Source organism: Panthera uncia (assembly GCF_023721935.1).
Source record: "Panthera uncia isolate 11264 chromosome B3 unlocalized genomic scaffold, Puncia_PCG_1.0 HiC_scaffold_1, whole genome shotgun sequence".
NCBI classification, from domain to species: domain Eukaryota; kingdom Metazoa; phylum Chordata; class Mammalia; order Carnivora; family Felidae; genus Panthera; species Panthera uncia.
The window spans coordinates 104,303,681-104,317,447 of NW_026057582.1; the positions used below are offsets into that span (position 1 = coordinate 104,303,681).

At 46.4% G+C, this 13,767-nt stretch overlaps 1 long non-coding RNA gene across 1 annotated transcript; it reads left to right on the forward strand.

Annotated features, from left to right (window-relative positions):
- The first annotated feature begins 397 nt into the window (after positions 1 to 397).
- Positions 398 to 5,013, forward strand: LOC125908906 (uncharacterized). Its single transcript, XR_007453470.1, has 3 exons — positions 398 to 726; positions 4,119 to 4,208; positions 4,880 to 5,013. It is a non-coding gene; the product is annotated as an uncharacterized LOC125908906 (long non-coding RNA).
- The last annotated feature ends 8,754 nt before the right edge of the window (positions 5,014 to 13,767 follow it).

Sequence of the window (13,767 nt, forward strand, 5' to 3'; positions counted from 1 at the left end):
ATCCCAATTTCTATAGTCTCTTGAAGAAATCAGAAGATATGGGTAAGACTGATGTCCTATTTCCCCAAGACAACATTGACTGGGCTGAGTAATGACTGCTCCCTTAGAAAGAGTGTGGGCTGTCCATTTTCCCACAGTCCCTACGGTCCCCATTGTCCTCAACACTGAGGCTAAGTATCACTTGCTGTTGCTCATCATACTTGTGTGATTACTACATAGTTTTCTGGGCCTTTGTCTCTATCAAAAGGGGGGGAAAAAAAAGAAACCAAGAGGGCCACCTGTTTCTAGAGAGAATATTTCTATGCAGCAAGTATATCCATGAGCAAACAAAGATGGGATTGCGTGTCCTTCTGCCACCTTTTCTGCATCATCCCCTCCACTTTCCAGTGACATGATGCTTAATGCCACCCTCTGACAATACTATGTCACATGCTTTGTGCCAAAATTGTCCCCCCACTCCTTCCCTTACCCCCAAATCATAATTCTCCTTTTCTCAGTGAGCAAATTCCAGCTGTAAGCCTACAAAAGTAATGTACTGGAGCAATCCCCAGCACCTGCTTGCTAATGACCCTGTGATAAAGCTGAAACTCCTTACCTTAGGTGTTCTCTCATGCAGCAACCTGCAAGATGTGCATGTGAATACGCAGAAGCACACCTGAAGGAGCTAACACCAAACTGAAAACCAAGGTCACCTCTGGGGAGGTGAGGAGGAGACCAGAAATGGAGGTGATGGTCCCAAGCCTATCCCTAAAGCTTTAATATTTTACAAGGAGATTATAATCATGCATAAGATGCCTTAGCCTGCTAACTGTTAGTCTCACCTCAGTTTATCTTTCCTGCTTATCTCCATGAACTGATCGACTCACAGTTTCCTATTCCCCAATTTTTGTGCCCATAGCTTTTCTCTTTTTCATACCCAGAATGCCTTTCTCCTCCTCCTCTACCAAGCCAAATCCAGCCCATCACTCAAGGCAGTAGTCTTTCAAAAATTTACCCCATGAGGGCGCTTGGGTGGCTCAGTCAGTCGTCTGACTTTGGCTCAGGTCATGATCTCACAGCTCATGGGTTCAAGCCCTGTGTCAGGCTCTGTGCTGATAGCTCAGAGCCTGGAGCCTGCTTCAGATTCTGTGTCTCCCTCTCTCTCTGCACCCCCATTCCCTGCTCACACTCTGTTTCCCTCTCTCAAAAATAAATAAACATTAAACATTTTTTTTTAATTTAGCCCATGAACACCCTAAACAAAGTTTTAAATTATGTACCCCTCAATAAAGCAGGTTTTTAAAAAACTATATATTCTCTTGAAGTTAAAAAAATTTTTTTCCAACTAGGTTTAAATACGGTTGACCCTTGAATACAGAGGGGTTAGGGGTACCAACTTCCATACAGTCAAAAACCCACATACCACTCTGACTCCCTCAAAACTTAACTACCAAGGGGCACCTGGGTGGCTCAGTCGGTTAAGAGTCCGACTTCAACTCAGGTCACGATCTCGCGGTCTGTGAGTTCGAGCCCCGCGTCGGGCTCTGGGCTTATGGCCTGGAGCCTGCTTCGGATTCTGTGTCTCCCTCTCTCTCTGCTCCTCCCCCGTTCATGCTCTGTCTCTCTCTGTCTCAAAAATAAATAAAACGTTAAAAAAAAAAAATTAAAAAAAAAAACTTAACTACCAAGAGCCTAGTATTGATCAGAAGCCTTACCAATAACATAGTCTATTAACACATATTTTGTATGTTGTATGCATTATATACTGTGTTCTTACAATAAAATAAGCTAGGGAAAATAAAATGTTATTAAAAAAAACATAAGGAAGTACTGTACTGTAAAAATGTACATATAAATGCACCCTTACAATTCAAACCTACATTGTTCAAGGGTCAACTGCAGTTGCAAAGGATATGATTTCTGGTGTAATGGAAATATTTACATTTTATGTTATTTTTTTTTAAGTTTTTATTTACTTAAGTAATCTCTCCACCCCACGTGGGGCTTGAGTTCATGAGCCTGAGATCCAGAGTCATGCTCTTCCAACTGAGCCAACCGGGTGCCCTGTTATCCACATTTTATTTATTTTTTAACTTCTTTTTTAAAGTTTATTTATTTATTTTGATAGAGTATGTGCGCATAAGTGGGGGAGGGGTAGAGAGAGAGGGAGAGAGAACCCCAAGCAGGCTCTGTGATGTCAGCGCAGAACCCAACACAGGGTTCGATCTCACCAACCATGAGATCAGGACCTGAGCGGAAATCAAGAGTCTGACACTTGGGGCGCCTGGGTGGCGCAGGCGGTTAAGCGTCCGACTTCAGCCAGGTCACGATCTCGCGGTCCGTGAGTTCGAGCCCCGCGTCAGGCTCTGGGCTGATGGCTCGGAGCCTGGAGCCTGTTTCAGAGTCTGTGTCTCCCTCTCTCTCTGCCCCTCCCCCGTTCATGCTCTGTCTCTCTCTGTCCCAAAAATAAATAAAAAAACGTTGAAAAAAAATTAAAAAAAAAAAAAAAGAGTCTGACACTTAACCAACAGAGCCACCCCAGCACACCCGCCCCCCAATATTGACATTAAAAAAAACTTATATTAAATGTATTCACTGGAGTCACAGTGATTTGATACTCATCATCACCATTTGCGAATTGCATAAGCAAGCTCTTAGAAGAAAATTTACATCATTGCTTTTGTCCTTGAATTTTCTTTCCACTTCTCCCATATAATGCTATCATAATGTAATACATAGTTTATGCTGGAAAATCTTTTATTTTTTTTTAATATTTACTTTTATTTTTGAGAGAGAGAGAGAGACAGACAGAGTGTGAGCAGGGGAGGTGCAGCAAGAGGGGGAGACACAGAATCTGAAGCAGGCTGCAGGCTCTGAACTGTCAGCACAGAGCCCGATGTGGGGCTCGAACCCACAGACTATGAGATCATGACCTGAGCCGAAGTCAGATGCTTAACCGACTGAGACACCCAGGTGCCCCTTGAAAATCTTTTATTGATCATCAAACAATACTTCTCTGCCATAAATATATATGTTTATATTTATATAAAAATTAAAATTGTATTCTTTTCTTATTTTTTGTGGCCATAAGCCTCCAGAGTTTATGATTTTCTTCTGGATTGACTTATCATTACAATTATTATTAGTTTACTGTTTGTCAAACAACATAAATATTTTGCAAATGTTGATAGAGCATTATTAAACATGAGTAAAAAAAAGTTTTAAAGTAAGTTCTATGCCCAACATGGGGCTCAAACTCATGACCCCAAGATCAAGAGTCCCCTGCTCTACTGACTGAACCAGCCAGGTGCCCCAAATAGTAAAATTTATAAAAAATACAACTCAAAAGAAAGAAAGAAAGAAAGAAAGAAAGAAAAGAAAAAGAAATACAACTCATATTGAAAGTCATATACATGCTGGAATGAGACAGTGATCAGCATCAATTTTATCTCTACATCCTATTTTTATAGATGATAATGCTGAGAAATCTCGTTCACATAAACACGTACATGGGAATTGAAGAAGTTCGGGCAGGGTCGCTCAATTCCACCTAATCATTCAACAGGTGACAAATGAATTTGTTTTACTTCCTTCAATTGTGGAAGGCAAAATATTGGGAAATTTTGATTTGCAAAACAATTTGTTGCCCAGACAACCCGAGTCATTTGCTTTCTCAATATTGAAATCACTATTTTAAATTGTTTCTTTGGGGGCACCTGGGTGGCTCAGTTGGTTGAGCGGCCTACTCTTGATTTCAGCTCAGGTCATGAGCTCACAGTTCATGGGTTCAGTTCATGGGGTCTAGCCTGGCGTTGCGCTCTGCATTGACAGTGTGGAGACTGCTTGGGATTCTTTCTCTTCCTCTCTCTCTGCCCCTCTCCTGCTCCCACTCTCTATCACTTTATCAAAATAAATAAATAAACTAAAAAAAATTGTTTCTTTGGAGCCCCAGAGATTTTTACACACCAAGGCAACATACCAAAATGAGAGTTAGGATGGGCCAAAGATAAGTCTTTTGTACAATAGTATAGGTTAAATTATGCTATAGTAACAAGTAATACCAAAAATTTCAATTATTTAAACCAACAAAGATTCTTCTCCCCTCTGTCCCCCAAACTCACAATACGTATCCATCGCAGGTCAGCTGAGGGTTCTGATCCATGCCATCGTCATTCAGGGATCTAGACCTCATCATCTGAAATGTCATTGGTCACCATGGTAGAGAGAAGGTAAGGAGAATCATACACTGGCTCTTAAATGCTTCCACCCAGAAGACACATTTTTGCTCATGTATCATTGTCCAAAGCAAGTCACATGGCCACACCTGACTTCTAAAAGGTGGGAAAGTACCTATAAGAGAACAGGGAACATGGATGAGCAGCACTGATGGCTAACACATTTGTCTTTTGTAAAATGGGAGCCAAGAAATTGTGGAAATGAAGGGAGGAGACGCGTTCACAGGCACAGCCTAGTCCTTGTTGAAGATGATGTTCTGGAAGTTGATTCCCATCAACATAACCCTGCCACCTACCCTTCGCTAAGAAAGCCTTTTTGCACCTCTAGGGGTACATGTGCCCAAGTGTGAAGACCACTGCTGCCTTTGTGAAGCCTTCCCTTCAGATCCAGGGACCTCTTTGAGTTCCTGTCATTATTGCCTCTACTATCCATTTGGAAGCTATTAGAGGAGTTAATTACATTTTCATATATGTGTTTCATGTTTTCCTAACAAGTTGTAGTTTCTTTGAGGATGGAAACCATATGTAAGTTTTTATATACCCCATATTATCTAGCAAGAACAGTTAGAACTTGTGAGTTCTGCTTGATGGCTGAATTGGTCACTTTTCTTGGTATGCTTCAATCTCATCTGTGCAGTGGGAATAACAAGGCTTCTTGCCCTTAGGATCACAATCAACATGACAGAAGTAGAAGCTCTTTCCATCCCACTCTCTTTGACCTAACAGGGATCAGCGTCTTGAGACTCCACTTCTGAAAAGCTGTATGTAATGATGAGTCATCAAAGGCTCTTGAAACATCTGTGGAAAGTGGGTTTAGGAAGATCAGCGTGACATTAGTGAATGCTGGGTGGTTGGGGAATCCGACAGGTGGGTGGCGGGGCAGGGACAGGGAGTCCAGGTAGAAAGTTGCACTTCAGAGGTGATGCAGGGAATGGCGAGCCATATTGCACCCTCAGGGAGTGACCCCAGCTGACTTCCTGAAATTCCAAACCTGGATTCAGGGCTGAATCAGGTGGTAATAACAAACCTCATGCTTCTGCCAGTCAAAACCAAGCGTTTTCCGCACCCTGACACTGCCCCCTGGTGGCCTCTGGAGTCATTGCCAATACAAGGAAGCCGAATTATCATTAGGGGGATCTGGGATTGATGTGGGTGAGGACAAGATGGCCAAAATTGCGGCTGCAGAAAAGGAAAGGAACTAAGGAGAGAGAGGAGGGGGCCATACACATGGGTTGGGTGTAGGCTGGGGGGAGTTTTTATCCCTGGACCTACTGCACAAAGTGAAAACTAAAAAGAGTCTTTGAGATGCAAACAACAGCACAAGGGCATGGTTTAGCCCATGCAACTGTTTTCAAATTTTTGGGTTAGTTGCCAAAGTCCCAAATCAGGTAATTTCACATTAAAATCGGAATGTCCAGTTTCTCTTGAAAACTCAAAAACATCAAGCCATATGAGGCCACCATCCTGCTGAGCAGCAGCTAGCTGGGGCTGAGAGCCTTTCTGTCCCTTTCAGCAGGGCAAGAGCTTCCCTGTCACCCAGTCACCCAGGCTGCCTTCCTCAGTTCCGCTGCCCCCTTACCCTGCAGGCTGGGAGTTTGTAACTCCTAAGTGGACATTTCATGCTGGAGAGCAGGGTCAAAAGGTATCAGGATGGGACCAACCAATCATCCAATGCCTCCAGAATTTATCTATTACACATCATCCAGGGGAACCTGGGTAGCTCAGTTGGTTAAGCATCCAACTCTTGGTTTCAGCTCAGGTCAATGATCTCACAGTTCATGGGTTTGAGCCCCGTATCAGGCTCCGTGCTGGCAGTGTGGAGCCTGCTAGGCATTCTCTCTCTCTCTCCTCTCTTTCTGCCCCTAGGCTGCTCATGTGCCATGCTCTCTCTCTCTCTCAAAAATAAATCTTAAAACAAAAACAACAGCAACACAACAGAAAACAGCATCCAGCATATGCTTGAAGACCTTTGGGGACAAGAAAATCACTGCCTATTAAAGCAGCCCATTGCACCTTCGGATAACTCAGACCGCTTTCACAGGGTGGGAATGTCTGTTGAGGTTGTATTCTCTTGAGGATACAGGCCCAGAGAGAAGAGACTTGCCTACAATGTTGTCTCAAAAATTAAGCAGACACTTAGCAGGCATGTGTGAGGCACCACCAAGTGCCTGAGACTATGCTGGTGAGTGATGATGGCATGACCTGTGCCCTAAAGAAACTTCCAGTCTGGGCAGAGGTGGGCCAGGTTTACACAGATGGTAACAATACCTAGCAATGCTGATATAGTGACATCTGGGAATAGTGCATTGAAAGAGATCAGTCCAAATTTGAAATTCCAAGTCTCCCAGACATGAGAAATTAGACATGTAAGCTCTGAAAATATCAACTGTGGTTATAAAGCTCTGTGCCACTCCTGGCACATTACTACAGACATCTGGGAGTTGACTCCATGAGCCAGAAGGGCATACAGGCAACTGACTTGATCTTCTTTGAAACAGTGAGTCACGATACCTGAGTTTTATGTCAGTTCTGCATAACTGAGTGAATTTGGGCACATCTCTTTGCCTCTTAGGGCCAAGGCTTCTCCATCTGTGAACACAAAGGGCTGAATCAAATTTCTCAGGGCTTAATATTTACTTTCATATCCCCAGTACCAGCACAGTAACGGGCTATCTAGAATACAAATTCAATAGGTGCTCCCTAAATGATTTTTTGTCGAATTAATTAATTATATGTTTATTTGTTTATTTTTAAGAGAGAGAGAAAGAGCAAGCTGGGGAGGACAGAGAGGGAGAGAGAGATCCCAAGCAGGCTCCACACTTTCAGCACATAGCTAGATGCAGGGCTCAAACTCACAAACCTTGAGATCATGACCTGAGCCAAAACCAAGGGTCAGACCCTTAGCCAACTGAGGCACCCAGGCACCCCTAACTTAATTTATTTCTTAAGTAAACTGTACTCCCAACGTGGGGCTTGAACTCATGACCCCAAGATCAAGAGTCCCAAGCTCTGCCAACTGAGCCAGCCAGGCGCCCCAATGTTAACAATGCTCTCTAAATGTTTGTGATTGCCTGCTGACTCTGCTTCTGGGTGCATTACCCAGAACAGAGGCACCCAGAACAAATGGGCCCTGGAGTACCGCTCCTCACCGCCCCCCCCCTCCCCCGCCAGTTCCTCCTGGGAGATTAGAAGGGAAAAAATCCGTGGGAGTGAGGGCTTGTGGACTTTTTTACCACAAGAGGGCGCCAGAGCACCACTTCACCATCCTGGACCCTGGGAAGAGGGAGGCCCCATCAGAAGCCACTTAAGTAGTGCTGTCTTGGGTGAACAGAAATGTCACCTCAGGCACCACTGGGGGCTGAGAAAAGATTCCTGAGATGTAAACACAAGAGGACATAGGACAAGGAGGCAATGGAGGATGTGGATGAGGGAGGACAGGGAAAGAGCCAAAGAGAGAGAAAGGGACTCACTGGAGTCACAGAACATGCCTAGAGATACATAAAGAAATGAGACCTAAGATGAGGTAATACTGGGGTCCCATGTTACCTCAATTTCATAGGGAAAAACCTCTCTCTGAGCATCTCAGAACCTGCACAGTGGTCAACAAATGTCTTCACTTGACTGCACAGTAAAGAAAGGGCCAGAAGACAGATTGGGGTAGATCCTGAATGCCTGACTTTGACCATCAGCCCGTAGGCTCTAGAGAGCCATGAAAGAAAGTCCTTCAAAACTATGAAAGTGATATTTTGGAATGATTCATCTGCGGCCATGGACAAGAGAGATTTAAATATATACGTCCATAAGGGCACCTGGCTGGCTTAGTCACAGAGCATACAATTCTTGATCTCAGGGTCATGAATTCGAGCCCCTCGTTGGGTGTAGAGATTACTTAAATAAATAAAAACTTTGAAAAAATAAATATATACGTCCATGAAGAGTATATGCAAATAAACTTGGGGGAATTTGATCTTTAGGAAAAATCCTAGTGGAGATCATCGCTTTGTGAACGGTTGCTCCCTCCTTATTTCCCTTCCTGGTGCTTCTCTCTTCATCTCTTTCCTGAGACCCAAATCACTTTCCAGGAGGCACACTGTTGGTTCCAGGGATGAGAACCTGGGCATGGAAAGAGAAACAGGCATAGCTGAGAAGCCTCTATTAGGAGAGGCCAACTTTAGCAGGGGCTGAAATCTAGGGTGTCCTGCTCTGGAAGTTGAGGGGTTATCTTGGGGTGAGAAATGGGAGCATGTCCCTCCACACCCACATCTTAAACCATCTATGTAGCTGTTCTGAGAAGCCAAGCACAAGACCACAAAACATGTCTCCAGAGCAGGGTCTGGACTCTTAGGGGAGGGGAGGCAGACAACAGGAGGGCAGCACCCAGGAGGAAAAGGGAAACTGAGCCATTTGGAACCATTGACTTCTAAATCTTTCCCTTCCTGGTTACTACCCCCTTAAGTAGATCTATAGCCCAGACCCCAGGCTGCACCCAGAGAACAGGAGCTTTATTCTCCACCTCAGCGCCAAACACAGGCGACATGGGGAGTATACGTTCAATAAGAGTTGGTGGCAAGGAAGAATGACTGCGGAGAGAGAATGGATGGTAATAGGGTGTGGTCCTTCCCCTTGGTGACAAGAGCCAAATACAACTTTGGCACCTCTCCAAACTGGAACTTCCTGTCTGTGAACTGGAGGTGGTTGTTCCCCAGACCACTTCCCAGGGCAAGTGCAAAAATCAGAGATAAGAGTGCTTTGTGGCTCCAGCCTTCTCTCCTAGCCCTATGATTTTAAGTTATTAAACACCAAAAACTCAAGTATTTCGTCTTGAATGATAAAAACTACTCATTCAGGCAACATTGTGAAGATGCAGTTGCTTACAAATGCTGACAAGATCACCAGACTCCAACATCAGTAGTTGCTGTAGGTACATGTGTAATCCTGCTCTTGCCAAATTAGGAAACACGTCTACCTTCAGAGATTTCTGAGCTCTGATCACCCTTATCCAGGTTTTTTCCCTCCCACATACTGTAATGGTTGGAGCCTTTGGTTTTTGTTTAGCCTCTTTCTTCACCAGGTAACTAGAGAGCTTTGGGTCACTGCTGGCTCTTCTTCCTGCCCAAGTGGTTCCCAGTTCCCATGAGGCTCTCCCAGAGTCTCCCAGGAGCCCTGGCTTTTGTGGGACCCTGTGGCCCAGAACTGCAGAGAAGCATTTAACTCTGGACAGGGATGCCAGAAAACCGGGTCTTGAGCCTTTTGCTTTCTGTGGGACCCTCTTAACTTCGGTTTCCATAGCTGCAAAAAGTAGATAATGCCTTTCTTGCTTATCTCAGGGCTTTTATGAGGATCACCAGAGATGGTGTATGTGAACATGTTTTGTAAACTGTAAAGCAGTTTATGACTATATTACTATTAGTATGACTGCTATAATTGTCAGAATTCTCAGATCCTACAAGCTAGCTACAAGATGTTCTCTGGGATTCCTGGGCCCCTGCCATCTCCTTCCTCCACCACTCCTCCAGGTAGAATGTGGGGCTAAAAACCTGTTGAGAACCCTTGATCCACTGGGAAAATAACCAAGGAGTACATAAATTAGAATCAACTCAAATTTTATTACTTGTTAAGGATGAGAGAAAGATGACCAGGTGTTCTTTTAAAGATAACCATAGCAAACTGTTGAGTACCTACTGTGCTTTAGGCATATTCCTTACTATCATTCCTCTGTTACCCTCATAATACTGTGACAGAAGGACCCAGATTCAGAGGGAAGAGATGGGCTTTCATGGAATGATACAGCCATTCCTTATATGAGACTCATCTTACTAAACTGTGTTGCATTTTCTCTACCCCAGGCAGAAATGGAAATACACTATCTTGGTTCTTGCATAAGCAGAAAGCCAGATGGGTCCTATAGGCCAAAACCTTACCCCCTAGGTTAAAAGGCCAGAGAGACAGCACAGGGCTAGATAGGTCACTGAGGGCTTCTCTGTGTCCCATAAACCAGGAGTAGCACCCAGTATCCTGGAAAGAGATCAGTCCAGACTGAGACCAAGATTCCCTGGGCAGAAAGCAGAGAATGGCATGATAGGAAACCTGAACTCTAGTCCTGGTTTCTGGAACTGCTGGGATAGACTTCCAAGCCCATGGCCATCCTGTGGCTGCAGCCTCTCTGCTAAAGGGTGTGTGTGTGTGTTTCTGGAATGGTCATGCAGGGGATGGGGGTGGGGGGCAGTGGAAGGAGCCAGGCTAGGAGTCAGGAGACACGAGTGAAGCATGCCTTTGCCATCGTTTTTATAACTTTAGAGCAAACCACTTCCCCTCTCTGTTCCGATTTCCTCGTCTGTAAAATGGGAGAGAAGACTGGACTAAATACCCTCCATGCTAACATTCTGATGGTCAAGCGTCCCTCAGAAAACCGGGTGAAGTGGTTTTCTCTAAGACCAAGGGGCACCTGACCTCACTCACTGACCTCTCTCCGAATGCCTGCAGGGACTCCCACTACCCAACCCAATCAGAAGCCAGACGATGAGGGAGCTGTGGGTGTTGTCCACACTGACTAGAGAGTATGGTAGGGCTGGGTGATGGTCAAGGAGACCCAGGAGAAATGCCTTAGGAGCTCAGGCCTCTTTCCTGTCCCATTGCCAGGACAGTGATCTGCCCAGACTCTCCCTGCTCACAAGGGTGGGCCCTCAGCTGCTATATCCCCTCCTCTGTTCCTCAGGGAAAATGTCAGCGAGCAGGGTCTGCTCTCATGAAGGTGGCCCATTGACTGGAGGGGTAGGGGCCCAGAAGGCTATAGCTGGGTGGAGAGATTTTTGCTTCTTCCTCCCAATACTTTGTAGGAAATTCTTTCTTCTTCCATGTTTACATTTCCTTCTAGGGTTCCCTTCTGGTACTTTCCCTAACCCTACTGAGGGGCTTTGCCCTATTTCTCAAGAGTATTTGCATTCTGACAAGGAGCTCCTCAAAAATCAAAAAAGCTTTATTCCAGAACTCAGAAAAAGGAGCTCAGCAGGGCACATGCATGACAGGCAGAGGAGCGGGGAAATGGCAAGGGACGAGGGAGTCCCCTTCCCTCCTGAGACTTCCGGGACCCCAAGGAGCCTAAGCCTTTACCCTGTACTGTTTCTCAAGGAAGCTGTCAGGCCACACAGCCTAAAAATTCCAAAGGTGGGCTGGGAACTTGCTCTCCTACAAAGGCTACAAATTTGGGCCAGGCACAGGGGACAGCCAGGGGCTCCCCAGTGCCTCAACAAGTATCCATTTACACAGGCCTCACTTGTGTGAAGAGGAGTGGAGATGCATGTACTTGTGAGGATCTCCTCTGCCATGGAGACCATCTCAGTGCTGCTGGCAAGGGGTCCCTGAGCCAAAGAACCTTGGTTGTTCCCAGATGCCTAAAATCCTTTCAGAAAGGAAAGAAACCTTTCACCTGTAATCAGATCAGGACTAAACCCCTCCAAGAAGGAAGAGGTGCTTTCTGGAAGGAGCACAGAATAGGAGACAGGGCCTGGCTGCTTCTGACTGATCTTACTGTCCTTACTAGGAAGTCATTGAACTATTCGAGGTTCATAGCTTCACAGTTCGGTCCAGACATGACTATCTGCTAAGGCCTCTCACCCTGAGGAAAGGCCCCAGTGTAGCTGGAGGGCCCCTCTGGGATGGTTTCAGGGCCCCCTCCCCTTCCCGGCTCCTCCTCTCAGACCCAGGCCTGGGCCCTGCTCAGTAAGGCGTGACGGAGATCCCCCAGGGAAGCCAGAGGAGCAGGGGCCTTTAAATTATGGAGCAGCTTTCTTAGCCCCTCTCAGAAAGGCCCGGCGCCCCAGCTAAATAATTCACCACCTCAGGAAGACCCAGTGGTTCCTGACACTGCTGAAGTAGGTCAGGCATCAGCTTGGCCCTGGTGGGGGGGGGGGGGTAGTGGGGCTCAGAGCAGCTCCTCACCAGAACTAGGAGAGGCTGCAGGCTGGGAAGCAAGGCCTCTGGATACTGCAGGGAGGTGAGGGGTACAGGGTACACAGGTGAACACAGCCACCAATTCCCCTCCTCCCACCCGGACCTCTCCCTGGGGTCCACGTAACCAACCCTCTAGCCTGACACCCTGTGGCCTCCTCCTCCCTCAGAGCACCTGGGGTTGTGTCCTCTCTTTACATGCAGATACCAGCTGGGGATGCATGCGTCACCCCATAGCCTTTAACAGCCGACGCATTTATCAGAACATCTTAGACCCAAAACACCCAGTGCAGGACTGGGATTCAGAAAAGGTGAAACAGAGAGAGGGATACCAAGGTCACCCAAGACATAGGTGAGGAAGTGACCAGGGACAGCCACAGCTGCTCCAGTTTCGCCCAGAGCAAGACTGGAATGAAACCACAGAGTGGGGACACTCTAGGGCCTGTCCTGCCCTCCCTGTGTAGGCACAGCTCCAAGCCAAGCTGTGAAGGGTATGGGGTGGGGACACACAGATGGAAAAGACAAACAGCAAAGCCATGGGGTCAGTGCTCCAACCCACCAGAAGCAGCTGGAAAGGATTCCAAACCACTACTTTACAGATGAAGAAACTGAGGCTCCAAATCACAACAGGGAACAACTGGGGCCAGCTGCAGGTTCAGTGAGGTCCAGGGTCATGGCTCCACATGATTTCTCTTCATGCCCATGTACTCTGGCTTCTAGCAAAACCTCCCCCTCAGGAACCAGAGCCACCACAGGAAGCCTACAAGGGTGTGGGAGAGTGGCCCTTTCTAGGGCCATCCTTCTTCCCTCCAGCACAGCCTCACAAAATATATACCGAGACACTTCCGGGGGGAGCCCACCCTTCCAAACCACAGTCCTTCTCTGCTAGAGGGCCTGAAAAGGCCACAGGCCAGGAAAGGTCAGGCCAACTAAAGCACAGCACCCAGAGAAAACAAAGGTCCCATTTGGGTGCTTACTCTGGGTGCAGGGAATCTCCATCCATAGCCTCAGAACTCTGGATGAAGGAGTGAATGAATCAAACACAGGGTGGGCTGGCAGATCTGCCCCAGTTGAGGGGTCCTCTGTGAGTCTCTTTCCTCCAGGACTTAAGGTGCACAAGGAGGGAAGGTGGGAAGGGCTACATGAGCCGTAAGGCCTGGGCCCACCTCACCTCCCTCCCCCAGCTCGCAGCAGCTACCCTTCAGCGGTGCCCTCCTGGCGGCCGTCTAGGTCCCGTGGAAGCAAAGGTCAGAGAGCAGTTACTTTGGATGACTTTTTATTTTGCATTTCATATATTATCCAGCTTCACATTCTCACAGGATCAGCAATTACAACAGCCACCTCGTCTCCCAAGTCTGAAAACGGCAAGACAGCCACACAGCTGCGGCCAAAGGCAAAAGCACTGATGTGCTCATGAAACAAAAAAATTGCACAATTTTTCTTCCTTCATTTTTCTGAAACTAACGCCTGAAACAAAGGCTCATTGCTGGAGAACGGAAACCCTTTTTTTCTTCATGCCTCAAACTAAACATTAAACTTATCTGACAAGGCGAACAAGGTCTCTTTAATAATTAATTGCACACACACACGAAAAATCCTTTATGAT